General features: G+C 48.7%; 1 pseudogene; it reads right to left on the bottom strand.

Annotated features, from left to right (window-relative positions):
* Nucleotides 1–15,970: 15,970 nt before the first annotated feature.
* On the bottom strand, nucleotides 15,971–16,125 carry LOC124608379 (annotated as a pseudogene).
* Between the last annotated feature and the right edge of the window lie 1,974 nt (nucleotides 16,126–18,099).

The raw sequence follows: 18,099 nt of genomic DNA, 5'->3' as shown, positions 1-18,099 counted from the left end.
AGGCGTGCGGGAAAAGTCCGCCCTGCATCTGCTGGAGTTGCGAGTTGGGTGGTGGGGGTGGGGTATCTACCGGTTCGGGTGGAGTGGTTGTCGGTCGGCCACTTGTTACGGCACGGCCACTGGAGTTGTGGCACCTGTGGTGGACAGAGGGTGCAGGCTTTGTGCCTAGGGTCGTAAAATGGGCACTGTGGGTGACATCGACGTCATAGTCGGCGAGGCGTCTCATTGATAGCAGTTTCGTCGTTGGAGGTGGAGTGGAGGAGGTGATGGTTCGAGAGACTAGCAGATGGCGGTATTGTGTGATCGATATGGTGGACGTAGTGTTGTCAGATTCTCGTAGATGGAGGTATAGCATGTGGTTTCGTCATATTTGGATAGATGGAGATACTGTCTTTCGGTAGACACAGTCCGACAGACTCCGACAGGTGGCAGTATGGCAAGCATGTGGCGTGGGTATTTCACAGATGGTGGAATTGTCTGTTTTTGGGATGTTCTTGTGGACGTCGATGTCGTGACTACGAGAGGGCCCGCACGAATGCGTTGTGTCTGTAACATACGTCGGTGTCGTGTGACAATTATTTATTTATTTATTTATATTTGTTATGTATTTATGAGTGTTATTTATTTGGTTTATTTATTCATTTCCTTATTTATTAGTTATGTACTGTTTGTTTATTTTGTGATTTCCCTATTGCGCGCACAAATGTGCTGATAGTACTGCGTTTCCTTTCTATTACGTTTATCGTCTAGCTGCCTAAAGCCTCTACACAACGTCCTCACTTTGCCCTCTGCAGGCGACGTTCCCCTACGGACTTATCACCATTCACACTAACCGCCTCTTGGACTTGCCAACGACACACCCTATCCCAAGTCTATTTCCTTCCAAAACATCATGTGTTATTATATTTTATTTCACATTCATAGTCGAAAGGTATTGCCGATCACCGTACTGCGGTGTACGCAATGTTACCACACGTCGCTGGGGCCGACGAAAACGCGCCATTGCCTGCCAGCCACCGCGACCACCGCACGACACCCACCCGACACCGCTGCCTCCACGCGACGCTCCGACCAGTGGGCCAACACCGCCCGTCTGGCGCCCAGCAGAACGGCACGGCACGCGACCGCCATGGGGATCTCGTTTCGCGACAAGACGAATCCCCCAAGCTAGGGCTGAGTCCCAACAGATCGCAGCGTAGCAACTGCTCTACCGAGTGCAACACCCTGACCGGTACCTAAGTCGTCTACAGACGATTCCGAGTCCCGACATCGAAATATAGACACCCATGGTCGACCGGTAGAGGCAGGGCAGCGCCGGAAACAGATCCCAGACAGCGCCGCCCGAGTGCCCCATCCGGCAAACAAGTTGGGCCCATACGGCGCAGCGCCACGTGGGTCGACCGAGCCTAGTAAAGTCACGTATTTTCAAGTCTTTCGACCCTCGGGACTCCTTAGCGATATCGTTGCCACGTGACTAGACGGGATTTGGCCTTAGAGGAGTTCAGGCTTAATCCCATGGATGGTAGCTTCGCACCATCGGCCACTCGGCCGAGTGCGTGAACCAAATGTCCGAACCTGCGGTTCCTCTCGTACTGAGCAGGATTCCTATCGCAACGACACAGTCATCAGTAGGGTAAAACTAACCTGTATCACGACGGTGTAAACCCAGCTCACGTTTCCTATTAGTGGGTGAACAATCCAACACTTGGCGAATTTTGCTTCGCAATGATAGGAAGAGCCGACATCTAAGGATCAAAAAGCGACGTCGCTATGAACGCTTCACCGCCACAAGCCAGTTATCCCTGTGGTAACTTTTCTGACACCTCTTGCTGGAAACTCTCCAAGCCAAAAGCATCGATAGGCCGTGCTTTCGCAGTCCCTATGTGTACTGAACATCGGGATCAAGCCAGCTTTTGCCCTTTTGCTCTACGCGAGGTTTCTGTCCTCGCTGAGCTGGCCTTAGGACACCTGCGTTATGCTCTGACAGATGTACCGCCCCAGTCAAACTCCCCACCTGGCAGTGTCCTCGAATCTGATCACGCAAGGGAGTAAACTGCGCCACACGCGGGGACGCGCCGACGCACACGGGACGCACGGCATGCGCAGGTTTGCACCCACACGGACCGCACATTGTGGCGCACGGACACAGAGCTGCGGTGCGAACGCAACCCTAACACGCTTGGCTGGAGAACACTGTGACGCCGGGTTGTTATACCACGACGCACGCGCTCCGCCTAACCGAGAAAGTAAAGAAACAATGAAAGTAGTGGTATTTCACAGTGCCAGACTAGGGTCAAGCTCAACAGGGTCTTCTTTCCCGACTAATTTTTCAAAGCCCGTTCCCTTGGCAGTCGTTTCGCCAGATAGTAGATAGGGAATTTTTTTTCCATTTATTACTTCTTAAAAAGCCTGCTGCCTTGAAAACTAAAGCAGGCTATTTACAGAAAAAACTAATATACATTATTTGCATGTATCAAAATTTGCCCTTACATGATAAATCAAGAAACTTTTTCAGCCATTGTAGCCTCATAAAAGAGTTGCCCGTCTGTAGGGCCGTGGACCCGGGCTGCTACTACATGCTTAAACCAATACCTCATGTGATCTATTTATAATTATTATTTTTACAATTGGAAAATTACTAACCTAATAGATAATAGTCAGAGTATGGAAAAGGATGTAAGTGAAAGTATAAAGACGCATCACCAACACCCAACTAACCTAAAAATCTGGTTCATGAAATGAACTGTGACCTCATGTACACCAGCTAAGGTCCTGGTAGATCTAATCAGGACCCAGCCACCCACGAGGCAACAGTTGAAACTCATCTAGGTTACCTCCTGTTCACATGGTCAGGACGTGGAAACCCTTCAGAGTAATCTCTGGAAATACTCATGTCCTGTCCAGCCCAGGAGGCAATTGAATTCTTTACAGTTGTCTTACATCTATGTTCCTATTGTACATTCTATTCTCTTATACTATTATTAACAAAGTGGTTCACTTGTCTATCTGAACATCTTATCACTACGTTGCACTCGGCATCTCCACCGCAACATACTCCTCACCACCCTCTGACTCCTCGCCAGACTCCACGGACCGATGCCCCCGAGCCTGCCGATATGCCGTATAGGCAGCTAGCGCAAGGCCACGCGGAACATACCACAGAAAGCGATGGCAATTATAGATAATAGGTGGCACAGGAGGCGCGGTTCCTCTCGCAGTGTCTTGTGTGTCGGGAGAAACCACACGTTGAGCTCTCATTGCTGTTGCCGTTGAACAACTGGGTTCACATACTGCCGGCGTTCCAGTCTTTGTGCTGCGTGCTGCGCTGCTCGTCCTCCAGCAATGGTATACTCTTGCATTTGCCTAACTGAGTATCTTTCTGCGTATTTACCCACTATTTCACACGCATTTTCATCACGGACAATTTCGTTGACAGTTTTGCCACGTAACTTCTCTGCCTCAACAATTTCTAAATCACTGTCTTGGCACCCATATATCATATGTTCTGGATCTCCCTCAGCACCACATGCACATCTATTAATGTCTGAACTATTTATTTTTAAAAAGTTGGAAGGGTATGGTCCGTGTCCAGTTAGGAAGTGGATCATGCCTTTCATTGCTTTTATATGTCTCATTCGGTTCTTCTCTTTAATATCTGGAAATATCCTATATACTCGTCGTCCAGTATCAGTATTATCCCACACTATTTGCCATTCTCTATCCAGCCAGCGTACTAGCTGTATTTTGTCCTCAATTCTTTGCCCAGTAATTTCTTCCACTCTACCTAAATCACCCTTACGAAGCCAGTACCTAGCTCCTCTTTGACGGATTCGTAAGTCTAGAGGATGCAGTCCTAAGACCAACAATAATGCTTCAGTCAGTGTTGTTCTGAAGGCACCAGTCATCCTAATGAGCACACTCCGTTGCATCCTTCTTAAATGTCTCACAGGTCGCACTTGTCTTAGCTTATGTGCCCATACACTAGCCCCAAAAGATACGATTGATAACAATATCACTTCATGGTATATTCTGATAGTATTATGGGGTAATTTATAGCTGGAAGTCGCTATTGTACAAATCTTATTCATAAGACTCATGGCCTTCTCACACACCTGCTTAATGTGTGTTCCAAAGTTCAAACCCTCATCTAGATATAATCCAAGATATCTACAAATGGCTTCACGATTGATTGGAGTGTCTTGCAATTTTATAGAAGGTCCTCTCCCTGCTGATAATTTCCCTTTAAGTAACATATACTTTGTTTTATCAGCAGCCACTTGCAGTTTGTTGCAAACACATCACTAACTTACTAATTTAAGCATGGTGTTAGCTCTTGTCTCAATCGAATTTCTAGAATCTCCTGTAATAGTCACAAACAAATCATCTGCATAAGCTATTACACCAGCAACATCTTCACTATTATCCAACAAATCTAAGAGAGGTTCTGTAAAAATGTCCAAAATATAGGACCACAAATGGAGCCCTGAGGACATCCTTTAGTAATATGCCTAGTAATTGTATGTTCTGGCGCCATCCACTTTACTGTTCGATCTTTACAGTAATCAAGCAAGCTCAAATATAAGCACTTAGGAGTTCTCAATTCACGTAATCTAGCAAACAAGGAGGGTCAAAAGAGATTATCAAATGCACCTTGTATATCAATTGTCACGCCAATTACATATTTCGCCAATGTATTAGAGACAATTCCGAGTGCCTGGTTGACTGCATCATCTATAGATTTACCTGCTCGAAAACCATACTGGCACTGGTGAAGGGCAAAAAGCTCCCTGTGGACGCGTGAGCGTCCACATAAGAGTCGTTCCTGGGCCTTTCCCATAGTGTTCAGCAGACATATTGGGCGGTAATTCTTCGCGAGTTTCGGATCTCTGTCCTCCCCCTTTTTGATAATAATTGCCTCAGCAACCTTCCTTACCTTTGGTACCCTTCCTTGTAGGAGACACTCATTATGCAAGGCTGTCAAATACGATACAATTAGCATTTTAAGGTTCTGTGGTATTTCCGTAGTTATTTTATCTATTCCAGGATATTTGTTCTTCTTTAAGGAATCAATAGCATTGCTCACCTCCTCTGTGCAAACGGAACAACCACACCCTCATCTGGATAATCTTCTTCCATTTTTAATCTCAAAAGCGACTGGTGTTCATTATCAGAATTTGGATTATCACTTGGTAGCAAAGCTTCCAATAGGTACTGAGCTGAGTCCCGCCAACCAATTGTTTTAGTTCCATCCAGTTTCTGAAGTGTAGACATGATAAGTAGTGTCTTAATTTTTTCACTGATAATTTTATATGGCAGTCCCCATACATTAGTTTCGAATTGTCTTTTAACAAAGTTTTCCCAGTGCTTTATTCTGGTATTTATTAGCTTTTGTGTATAGATTGCTTTCAGTTCTCTGTAGTTTTGTAGCCTTCTTTGCCTCTCTCTATCCCCAAGTGCACTTTGATATACTCTTCGAGCACGTCGTACACATATTCTCGATTCGGTTAATGTAGAGCTCCAAGGGACCCTTGACCCACGAAAAAAGGATTGTCTGGGTATCAAGGAATTCATGAGATTCTGAATTTGGTTCTGTATAGTTTCGGCCACTGGTACTTGTAACTGTAACTCTTCCCTCATACCTACCCAGTTAGCTCTCTTATAATCGAAGACAGTTCCTAAAAAATCTCAATTTCTATTCATATTGAATGTCCTTGTAATTTGGAAAGTAATCATATAATGATCGCTTACTGTTACCCTATTCAACACTTGCCAGTCCTGTATCCTACTTGATACACTGTCGCTAGCTAACGTCACACCAATATTTGATTTCGCGCCTGCTCTGCTTTGATACGTATGTGGTAAGCCAGGCCTCTTCATCACCATTACGTTCAGTTCCCCAATTGCATCCTGCAATTCCACTCCTCTCTTATTAGTCTCTCTGCTATTCCAAAGTATTGATTTCGCATTGGCTTAAATTGTGAAAATATGGAATCTATTCCCTCAAATTTCTTTGGCCCTTTTCAATCTATCTATGTATGGTTGTATCTCATGAGCATACTGAAAATATAAATTAGTAAGTAGGAACACTACCTCAGGTGCCGTTAACTCCACCATGATGGAATGCTCGTCATTTACCTGAGAGACTGCTGTAAGCAAAATCTCCCTTTTTACTACCACAATAACTGTCATGGGATTTTCTCCACACATGATGACCCTGGCATTAACTGGACTATGAACAAGCTTGCCGTTTTTGGTATATGGTTCTTGAATGCATAAAACATCCAAACGTCGATCCTCTGCAACCTTCCAGATCTCAGACATGACTGTGATACTGCTCATTGCATTGATCTGAGGAACACGTATCCCAAAATTCCGATTAGGCATTAAGGTTGTCGAATATGGTTGTAGAACTTAACTCCAGTCTTGTCGTATTCATAGACGGTCCTTCCATAGCATTCCACAAACTCTTTATAAAGATCTTCTTTACTAAATTTTTCGCCACGTCGAATATATGCACGATTAAGTAACCCGCTTAGTTCTACCATGTCTGTAGGCAAGTTATTACAACGCAAAAATAATCTATCCACAGTTCCTGGATATGGAAAACCTATAGTCTTCCCTTTTGGGTGTCCTTCTCTAACAGTATGTCTACGGGCTACAACAAGAACACTCATATCTTCCAACCTAGAGAGCGTATAATTCTCTTCCAGATCTGTATATATTAAATGAGGGTCTATTTGTTTAGTATCACTATCCTGATCATTCAACGACATCTGAATACTTTCACTCTCTGTAGGAGTAGTCTGAGTACCGATTGACACCATTAGGGGCTTATCACAGATTTCATTGTCATTTCTACTTTTTCCTTTCAGCTTAGATTTAATCTTTGAAAGAATTCCTCGATTTCCTGAGCCTATATTACTAATTGCTTTCTCCTGTTGAGAATGAGGAGACTCACTGAATACACTGGAGGTAACGACACTGCTCTGTAAGGGAAGAGAAAATTCATTCACCTATGGCATCAAGGATACTTTCTATGTTTTTTGAATCTAGAATTTCTGTGGAATGAAGAGATGCTGCATTTACATGTCCCTGTTCCTTAAAATCTTTAGTATTACCGATTATATTTAAGTCTGAAGAACTTAGTTGTTGGCTGGTAACAGAAGTTTGTCTCTTGTTTCGTAGCATGTTCCTCCACTCTATCGTCCTGCACCAGTTCAATAGCCTCGTTGAGGGAGGCTTATGTTTCTTACTCCTCATATTCTTATCGGATATTTGTTGATTCTAATTTGTTTGATTTGATTCACTCAGAGGTATGAACACCTTACTGTATGGTGACAATTTACTGGCCATAATCTATGCTCTGAATTGCTCTCTGTAAGTACAGCTGATAAGTTGGACATTGTGGACCTGGTGAGTTACATAATTTCCCTCTTGAGGAACAGGGAATACACTTTGCTGGCTTGCTAAGATTTGGACAACCGTTCTTCTGGTGGTTTTCCTTCCCACAGTGTGAACAAACTGAAGACTTTGCAGTACACTTAGCACTTTTATGACCAAAGTTTTGACACTTGAAGCACTTAAATGCAAAATAATCTCTTACTAATAAACATCTGAAATCAACATACACACGTTTCCCCTCGATTAGTATTTTCCTCACACGAGCACTCACTTCAAAGACGTGATTCACTTCTGTTTTCCCTCTGGGGCCTGTTTTAAAACAGTGCCGCATTTCATCACTTAATTCTTGCTTGGTTAATTTGTCAGCAAGATTTTGTTGCCAAATAGTTTCTTGTAATTCTTGACAATCCATGTCACTTGGTACGTCATATATAATGACGAGAGGTCGTTTCTTCCTTGGAGCCTCACACTTCAAATTTTCTGAAATTTTGCTGTTTGAAACAATTTTTTCAATATCCGCAGCCGTTTCAGTTTCTACAATCAGCACACTGTTAACTGCATGCACATTTTTGATTTTAATTTGTTCCTTCCTTGGATCAAGCAAGCTTGTGAATCTCTTTTTTGTAGTTTTACCATCTCCTTCATCTTTTGATTTAATAAACAGGCTATTGGATGTTTTCGCTTGGGCAGACGCTATTTGAACCTTAGCAGTGGATACCTGTTTACCAATTGGTTTTGCTACCATTTCTGTAAAAGTAGGTACAGGCACCTTCAGTATTTCCTCTTTAATTGTTTTTATTTCTTTTGAAATCCCCTCACTTTTTTCTATAAGAGTGTCACGAAGCCATTCCTTCTGTTTTGTAAGCTCCTCATTCCTACCAGCAAGTCTGGATTGGAACAATGCCCACATTGAAAGCTTGTTTCGCAACTCACTCATAGCATTTACAGTAATTTTCTTAGTCAGGGTCATGCACTCATCAAGAAACTCCAAAATGTCAGTGTAAAAGTCTTCTACTGTACTCATTTTGGTGCATGCACTAGTCTCTCCGCATTAATTTGCTTCCTCGCCGTCTGCAGAAGTCATAGTTGGAGCATATTATACTGAACAATTACAAAAGAATCTTCGAGCAGTATTTGGTGGACGCACTACATGCACACTCAATATCTCGCTAACCACGAGAAATGGGTGCATCGATCCTTTCTACTTGTCCAGCGTACTATTCCCACACTTACAAAGAGTGTGACAGAGCTGGAGATGTAGAAGTTTCTTTGCCAACAGATATTGTCTTTGGCAGTAGTACCAACTGCCGTGGTACACAGATGGAACCACTGTCGTGGTACACACATCACACTACAGTCGCCAACCAGTTGTGATACACAGATCGAACTATGATCTACAGAATCATTAAGAAATTCTCCTGAGAGATGCACTCTAATTACCACACTATTATCACCTTGTTGTAACACGTTATTCAAAATTTAAGTCTATGGATGAAAAATAGACTCTAGAACTTTTCACTTTACATTAACTTAGCGTTCCTTAAAACACCTTGTATGGTGCTCAATCGATGAATGTCTCACAACCCAACCATGAACAGATCTAAATTGCAATTTGTTATATTGTATTTTAATATTGTTTCAACACCTGATTTGCTTAATCTTGAACAATTATTTGCATTTAATGACATTTACAGTACCTGAACACAACACGGTTAGATTATGAAGTCCAGCGTCGATTTTACACAGTCCAAAACGTGGGTTAACGAAACCTACCCACACGGATTCACGCACACGTGCGAACACACACGAGACGACAACGAAAAAGACACGCTAAGCAACCTTGCAACACTTACTATACGCGAAATACCGAGTCAAAATTGAAAACTGGAAGATGTAGGAACCCACCGCTACTATCTTAGATTGGGACAGCGAGACAGTGGGAATCTCGTTAATCCGTTCATGCGCGTCACTAATTAGATGACGAGGCATTTGGCTATGTATAGCCGTCTTTATTCACGTGTGTGAATACACAAAAGACAACTACCCATACAATGGGTTTACAAATGACGCAGATATAACAAACACTAGACAGTCTTTATTCACGTGTGTGAATACACAAAAGAAAACTACCCATACAATGGGTTTACTAATGACACAGATATAACAAACACTAGATAGGACAGGAAAAACACGTGAGCAAAAAGGCGTTTGTGCCTGAGATAGGCGCCAGGCAGCAGCGCAGAGTGACACAAATTAAGCCCTCATCCGACACCAGTCCAGTGCACCGTGCTCGTTGTGGCAGTCACTGCGTCGAAACGCCTTGCCGCCATCACAGTACCGACGAGGACGCGCGTTGCCATGGCCGCAAAAGGGTGGTTTCTGAAGCCCAGCCTTCGCAGATTCAGGTAACCAAACTCCCCTCCATGAGATGGTTGCCGAGGTGGTTGTGAAGTGCTGCACTGCTGGGTGTAGTCTTCTAATGGCCATGGCTTCCCTGTCGTAGACCGCGACTTTTTCCTGGTGACAATGATCGACGTCCAGGTTAACACCAACGACTTGGGCATCGACAATGTGGGCTGCATCGCCACGAACCGCCACGATGTCCAGCTTCTTTAGGCCCACAGATGTTCTAAGGTGAAGCTCAAGGTGGATGTCAAAGCCTTGGGGACGAAGGCCTTACGCAAAATAGGATGCCAAGGCATTATGTCGCTTTATGAGGGCGTCATGGCTCCTAAAGCAATGTTGGACAACGTGGTTGGCGGTTTCTCTTGCGACGCAGCCTTCCCCTGCAGTTGGTGTCACCTGAACGACCGCGCTGCAGCCTTGCCAGTGTTGGAAGGGCATTTATCCTGGTTCGCAGGCAGGAGATAAAGTCGCGTCCACTGATAGGGTGCTGGGGGTTATCCATCCAGCTGTGTTGCCCTGGTGTTCGGGCTGACTTCCTCAGGGCAGCGCCATCCACCGACGAATGCAGCCTCTCCGCCCACATCTGGCCAAGCTGGTTGCTTGTACGTATGGCTCCATCGTTCCACAGTAGCTGTTGCTCTAACCCCCCAATTTCGCGCCAGATAACGTCTTCTGTCGACCCATCTGATAGGACTCCCAACGCTCGCATATTGGCGAGCTGATTCCGCCGTAGCAGGGGCACGAGCCAGCGAGCTGATGGCACTCCCAAACCCCCAGATGTAACAGGGGCGTGAAAGTACGCAACAGGGATGTCCACTGGCAGGCACAGCCAAGATCTTAAAGCTGCGCAGATGGCGATGTCCACTGCGGAGAGAGCACCAAGATGGGTCCTTGACAGAGCCAGGCCATGGTGGATCCCTGGCAAAACTACCGTTCTCATGGAGTGAAGACGTTGTTGCGGCTTCAATGGTGCCTTGGACAAGATGCTTAGCAGTCGCTCGACCTCACGCCTCGGATGGAAGAGGCTGCATCTGCTGGTAGAGAACTCCAGGCCAAGATACCGGAGACTGCTCTCGACCGTCAAGGCAGGAAGGGTGGTATATCCATCCTTGAAGGTCGTGGTGCTGTCGATCTTGACTTTCTTCTCGCGACCAGATGCCGCGAGGGCGAGAGTAAACCACTGCCTGGGATTGACCTGGAGACCCAGGTCTCCAAAAACTGATATAGATGTATCAATCAGGTCCTGGAGCCCTCCCTTAGTCTTAGCGAACAGCGTCCCATTACGTTAGCACCAACATGATCTGGGAGGCGAGCAAGCATGAGGTCCAGCGAAAGGTTAAATAGGATAGGGGAAAGAGGGTCGCCCTGCCGAACGCCCCTTGAAGGCCGCACTGGACCCAGCAACTTCTCCGAACCAGAGAGCACCGTTGCTCCCTCCTCATAGCATCCCAGAATGTATCCAATGAACTCGTCCAGCAGACTATGTGCCCTCAGGGCGCCATGGTCGAGAGAGTCGAATGCCTTGGGCACAGCCAGAGACGCGACATAGAGGGAATAACAGCTCACCCTGGCCTGAGTCATCGCCAGGTCCAACAAGAATGAATTGTGCAGCATCCCATCCTGAGGAAGGAAGGCCTACTGACGCCTGTCCAACACACAGGTCTGCATCAGCCGACCTGCCAGGATCTTATGGAAGACCCTGGCGAGGACTCAGCAAACCGTGATTGGGCGGGATTCAGAGGGGGATGCTGGGGCGGCCTCCTTACGCAGCAGGGAGGTACGGGCCTGGAGGAGTTGGGATGGGAGGCAGCTGGTCAAAAGGAAAAGGTTTAACACTTTCAGGAGGACCTCACGGGGAAGACAACGAAGATGGGCAGGTGTAAGTCCATCAGGGCCTGCGGCGGAGCGACGAGGTGGGAGCGCTGCAGCAACATCCTCCAATGGGGTGGGCGCCCACAGCTGTTGAAAGGGCACCTCGGCTCGGGACAGTAATAGCTGACAATCTAGACGGTCAACCCAGACTGATGTACGCCGGGTGAAAAGGTCTTTCCAAAATTCAACCAAACCAGGAATAGGAGGTGGTTGGTAAAGCAGTGTACCGTCTAGAAGGCCATTAATGCACCGCCCCGCGTTCTTGGAGAAGGCGCGCCGGCAGACGGAATACTCCCACCTGTGCCGAGTATGTTTACGCTCTGGTGGCTGGGACATCTGCTTGGCGGCGATGGGGTTGTGGGACACCTCCTTGCTACCTATGGCATCAAGTGCAGGTGGCAGCATCTCCATGATGACATGCCTTGATGCAGTTTGTCCCAGCGCCAAGATGTCGTCAACCGAGCGATATTTTGAGCCCGATGGTGGTAAGGTGGCTAAGGCCGACCAGATAGCCTGGTGGACAGGATCCTCTGCTGACGGTTGAGTCGGGGAAACTGCAGATCTCCCTGCAGGAGGTACAGCAGCATCTGAGGTGCGAGGTCGCTCCACAGAAGGAAAGAGGGCAGCAACGAACTCGTCAACCTGGTTCCTGTAAGCTCCCGCACGACGCTAACAATTGATGGATTCAAGTCAGCTGTGCGGGAAGGTATTCACTAACTCTCAGTTCAGGAACTGGGTGCCCTCAAGTGTCAGCACTGCTTCAGCATGGGCAAGGCGTAAAAGTTCCCCACTAGACCACCTGGCCTTAGTCCTCTAAATGTTAATGTCTGCATTCACTGCACCAGGATGAGACCTGCAGTGGTGCACACCAAGACCAGTCTTGGTGCCGAAGTTCCGATGGCACTCCGGGCACTGAAAGGTAGACATGGCTGGGGGCCTCAGACAGTGGGCCAACAACTGGTGCGGCATCTCCAGTGGGAGCACCGCTACCTGTTTTCTTCAGTGTGTTGGGGCCAGTTGAAATAGGAGGCAGGGGGGCAGGCAACCCCCAAGCCCCGATAAGTTCAACCCGCTCTGTTGGTCAGGAAGCTCTGAAGAGGCAAAGAGTTCTTTGCCTCCCCTCAGCTCCCCTCACGACTCCCACCACGTAAAGGCCAGAGCTAGGATTTCCCACTGAGAGGCTAAGTGAACCATCATCGCTAGGATGCTGAGGGGTGGATTGAGAGGGTCCGTATATGACGCATCATGTAATCATTAAGAGAGTCATAGTTACACCCGCCATTTACCCACACTTGCTTGAATTTCTTCACGTTGACATTATTTCTTCACATTGACATTCAGACCACTGGGCAGAAATCACATTGCGTCAACACCCCCTAGGGCCTTCGCAATGCGTTGTTTTAATTAAACAGTCATATTCCCCCAGTACGTGCCAATTCTGAGTTGATCGTTGAATGGCGGCCGAAGAGAATCCACGCAACCGTGAGCCCCCGGATGAGCAATCTAATGCGGATGTGGCCTCGTAGCAAGGTAGATCCGTAGGAGGCCATGACATGAGGCTGAGCTCAGATCCTGCATGCAGGTTGAAGCACCAGGGCACGAACACCGCAAAGGCGCGCGCATCCTGCACTGACGGCCAACAAGAGGCTCACCAACGGCGAGAGCATACCACGCCCACGCTAAACACCCGCACTTACCGGCACCCCTACGGCACTCACCTCGTCCAGGCCCGGCACATTAGCGCTGACCCACTTCTTGACCAAGCCCGACACGGCCCGATCCTCAGAGCCAATCCTTATCCCGAAGTTACCGATCCAATTTCCCGACTTCTCTTACCTACATTATTCTATCGTCTAGAGGCTCTTCACCTTGGAGACCTGCTGCAGATATGGGTACAAAGCAGCACGACACCTCCACGTGGGCCTCTTCTGGATTTTCAAAGTCCGAGGGGAGGATCTGGACACCGCCGCAACTGCGGTGATCTTCGCATTCCCAACCCTATCCCCTTGCTAGAGGATTCCAGTGAACTCGAACGCTTGTGCAGAAAAGAAAACTCTTCCCCAACCTCCCGACAGCGTCTCCAGGGCCCGACTTGTATTGGTTCTGCTGCCGGGTTCCAGAATAGGAACAGGATTCCCTTTCGCCCAACGAGGGCTAGCACAAAGTGCATCATGCTATGTCGGCCCCCATCAACATTGGATTTCTCCTAGGACTTAGGATCGACTGACTCATGTGCAACGGCTGTTCACACGAAGCCTTTCTCCGCATTAGCCCTGAAGGACCTCACTGGAGTATTTGCCACTACCACCAATATCTGCACCGACGGCGGCACCAGGCAGGCTCACGCCCAGACCCTTCTGCGCCCACCGCCGTGATCCTCCTACTCTCAGGGCTTCGCCGCCGGCAGCAAGGACCGGCCATGACTGCCAGACTGACGGCCGAGTATAGGCACGACGCTTCAGCGCCATCCATTTTCAGGGCTAGTTGCTTCGGCAGGTGAGTTGTTACACACTCCTTAGTGGATTCCGACTTCCATGGCCACTGTCCTGCTGTCATAATCAACCAACACCTTTTATGGTTTCCCATGAGCGTCGATTCAGGCGCCTTACCTCTACGTTCCATTCACCCTCAGTGCCAGTTCTGCTTACCAAAAGTGGCCCATTTGGCAATTCGATCCGAGTCGTTTGCTTGCAGCTTCAGCATATCAAGCAAGCTGGAGATCTCACCCATATTAAGTTTGAGAATAGGTTGTGGTCGTTTTGGCTCCAAAGCCTCTAATCATTCACTTTACCGGATGAGACTCGTACGAGCACCAGCTGTCCTGAGGGAGACTCTGGAGGGAACCAGCTACTAGATGGTTCGATTAGTCTTTCGCTCCTATACCCAGCTCTGACGATCGATTTGCATGTCAGAATAGCTACGGAACTCCCTCAGGGTTTGCCCTGACTTCGTCCTGACCAGGCATAGTTCACCATCTTTCAGGTCCCAACGTGTACACCCTAGGCACGCCTCACCTAGCAACGAGGACGAGACGCCCCAGGAGTGCAGAGACTGCCGCCCCGTGAAGGGCGGGGAAGCCCCATCCTCCCTCGGCCCATGCATGGCGAGATCATCACTTTCATTACGCCTTTGGTTTCGTACAGCCCAATGACTCGCACGCATGTTAGACTCGTTGGTCCGTGTTTCAAGACAGGTCATGAAATTGTCCACAGCTTAAGCGCCATTGACGAGATCGATTATTCCGCCCGAGAGCATCCTGAGCCAACAGCGGCACGGGTCTGGGGCCGGGCCATGTTGGTCCGTCATCCGTGAAGAACCCCGCGTGCTTACCGGAATCCTGAGCGCCTAAATGGGTGAATCGACTCCTCCAGATATACCCCTGAGCAGCCAACCAGGACACCGAGGCTCTGCCCAACAGAAGCAAACCGAGGCCCGTGGATGAACAGCCTGCACACCCGGGCCATAGGCCGGCTACCAGCGGGTCGCGACGTCCTACTAGGGGAGCAGTGCGGCCCATTGCACACTGGAATGGCCCCATCCCACGGCGAGTGGCAGGCAACCAGACACGATCCCACTGTGGATTGCTCGACGCGGGGGGCCGACCCCATCTACCGAGGTCTCGGGCCAGAGGCCGGATGGGCGTGAATCTCACCCATTCGACCTCTCGGACTTCTCACATTTACCCCAAAGTGGTTTTGAACTCTCTCTTCAAAGCTCTTTTCAACTTTCCCTCATGGTACTTGTTGGCTATCGGTCTCATGGTCATATTTAGTCTCAGATGGAGTTTACCACCCACTTGGAGCTCCACTCTCAAGCAACCAGACTTGAAGGAGAGGTCCTACCGACTACCGCACCGGCTGCAACGGGCCTGGCACTCTCTACGGGCCATGGCCTCATTCAAGTTGGACTTGGGCTCGGCGCGACGCGTCGGGGTAGTGGAACCTCCCAAACACCACATGCCATGTCAGGCGACAGTCTGCAGGTTTCGGTGTGGGACTCTTCCCTGTTCGCTCGCCACTACTGGGGGAATCCTTGTTAGATTCTTTTCCTCCACTTAGTAATATGCTTAAATTCAGCGGGTAGTCTCGCCTCCTCTGAGGTCGTTGTACGAGGTGTCGCACGCAACACCGCCAGCCGGCTGTGCACGCTACCGAGACAGTACCGGTATGCGAACCGCCAGGCGACGGGCGCGCATCGAACGTTTAAGGAGACGCGGTCGGCCCCACAGGCGGCCACGACACTCCCAGGTCTCCGAAGCGCAGCAAACGCCTCGCACTTCAGTATACGTAGCTGACCCTCAGCCAGACGTGGCCCGAGAACGGAATCTATGGACCGCAATGTGTGTTCGAAACGTCGATCTTCATGTGTCCTGCAGTTCACATATCAACGCGCAATTTGCTGCGTTTTTCATCGACCCACGAGCCGAGCGATCCACCATCCTGGGTGATCTTTTTTAGTTTCCACTGTCTCTTTGGAAACAGTAATATAGGCGGGACTAGGGCGTTTGACGGCCCTTGTTCCACTGTTTTTTCCAACGACCTCACGACCGATGGGCGTCGTACGGCTCTGCACCGGAGGGGACAGGCACTCGGGGAAAAGTCATTTATAACCGACGCTAGGTGCCAGGTGCCGCAGACCAGCCGATCCAGAGCTTCAGCGCTCGTACCACACAACGAAGCATGCATGGTTCCACAAGCGGCGCACAGGTACTGCGAGCCGTACAGGTAGGTGTTGCGCGACACGACACGCACATCAAAAGACATGCAGTCTAGTCGGTAATGATCCTTCTGCAGGTTCTCCTACGGAAACCTTTTTACGGCTTTCACTTCCTCCAAATGATCAAGTTTGGTCATCTTTCTGGTAGCATCAGCAATGACAAAGTCGATGCCGCGTACCAATCCAAAGACCTCACAAAGTCATTCAATCGGTAGTAGCGACGGTCGGTGTGTACAAGTCAATGCGAGCTTATGACTTGCGCTTACTGGGAATTCCTCGTTCATGGGGAACAATTGCAAGCCCCAATCCCTAGCACGAAGGAGGTTCAGCGGGTTACCCCGACCTTTCGGCCTAGGAAGACACGCTGATTCCTTCAGTGTAGCGCGCGTGCGGCCCAGAACATCTAAGGGCATCACAGACCTGTTATTGCTCAATCTCGTGCGGCTAGAAGCTGCCCGTCCCTCTAAGAAGAAAAGTAATCGCTGACAGCATGAAGGATGTCACACGACTAGTTAGCAGGCTAGAGTCTCGTTCGTTATCGGAATTAACCAGACAAATCGCTCCACCAAATAAGAACGGCCATGCACCACCACCCACCGAATCAAGAAAGAGCTATCAATCTGTCAATCCTTCTGGTGTCCGGGCCTGGTGAGGTTTCCCATGTTGAGTCAAATTAAGCCACGGGCTGCACTCCTGGTGGTGCCCTTCCGTCATTTCCTTTAAGTTTCAGCTTACCTCCCCCAGAACCCAAAACCTTTGGTTTCCCAGAGGCTGACCGCCGAGTAGTCGGAGGAACTGCGGCGGGTCGCTGGCTGGCATCGTTTATGGTTAGAACTAAGGCAGTATCTGATCACCTTCGAACCTCTAACTTTCGTCAACGACCGTGAGGCCCTACGACCAGGGACTGGTGGTTGTTTCAGCCACTTGTGGGTGTCCGCGTTTCCACTGGTCGGAACTTGCGAAGGGAGGTCCCCAAGGGACCCCTTTCTGGTGAGAGAAGCCGAAGAAGTCTTACGCTTCTCCGGCTGGGAAGGAGGAACTGATGTCCCCGATGGTTTGGAGGGTGTTGCTCCTGAAGTAGATGGAGCAGGAGCAACAGGGAGCGAAGTGCCAACCACAACCAAGGTGGCCGGTGAATTCTGACAGAGCTGAGGTCGAACTGAAGGTGACGACATGGTAGAGGTTCGAACCGGTGTTGCAGCCGCGGCATAGGTGGATGTCATTGGCACAGGATGTAACCGCTTATATTTCCGCCTAGCCTCGGGGTAGGTCAGGCGGTCCAGGGTCTTATATTCCATTATCTTCCTTTCTTTCTGGAGTATCCTACAGTCCGGCGAGCAAGGGGAATGGTGTTCTCCGCAGTTAACGCAGATAGGAGGCGGGGCACATGGAGTATTGGGATGCGAAGGACGTCCACAATCTCTACACGTGATGCTGGAAGTACAGCAAGATGACATGTGTCCGAACTTCCAGCATTTAAAACACCGCATCGGAGGAGGGATATATGGTTTCACATCACATCGGTAAACCATCACCTTAACCTTTTCGGGTAAGACATCACCCTCAAAGGCCAAGATGAAGGGACCTGTGGCCACCTGATTATCCCTCGGACCCCGATAGACGCGCCGAACGAAGTGAACTCCTTGTCGTTCTAGGTTGGCGTGTAGTTCATCGTCGGACTGTAGAAGAAGATCCCTGTGGAAG

The sequence above is a fragment of the Schistocerca americana genome, chromosome 3, assembly GCF_021461395.2.
Source record: "Schistocerca americana isolate TAMUIC-IGC-003095 chromosome 3, iqSchAmer2.1, whole genome shotgun sequence".
Lineage (NCBI taxonomy): Eukaryota > Metazoa > Arthropoda > Insecta > Orthoptera > Acrididae > Schistocerca > Schistocerca americana.
The sequence above is the reverse complement of the archived record's forward strand: the minus strand, read 5'-3'. Positions and strand labels throughout refer to the sequence as shown.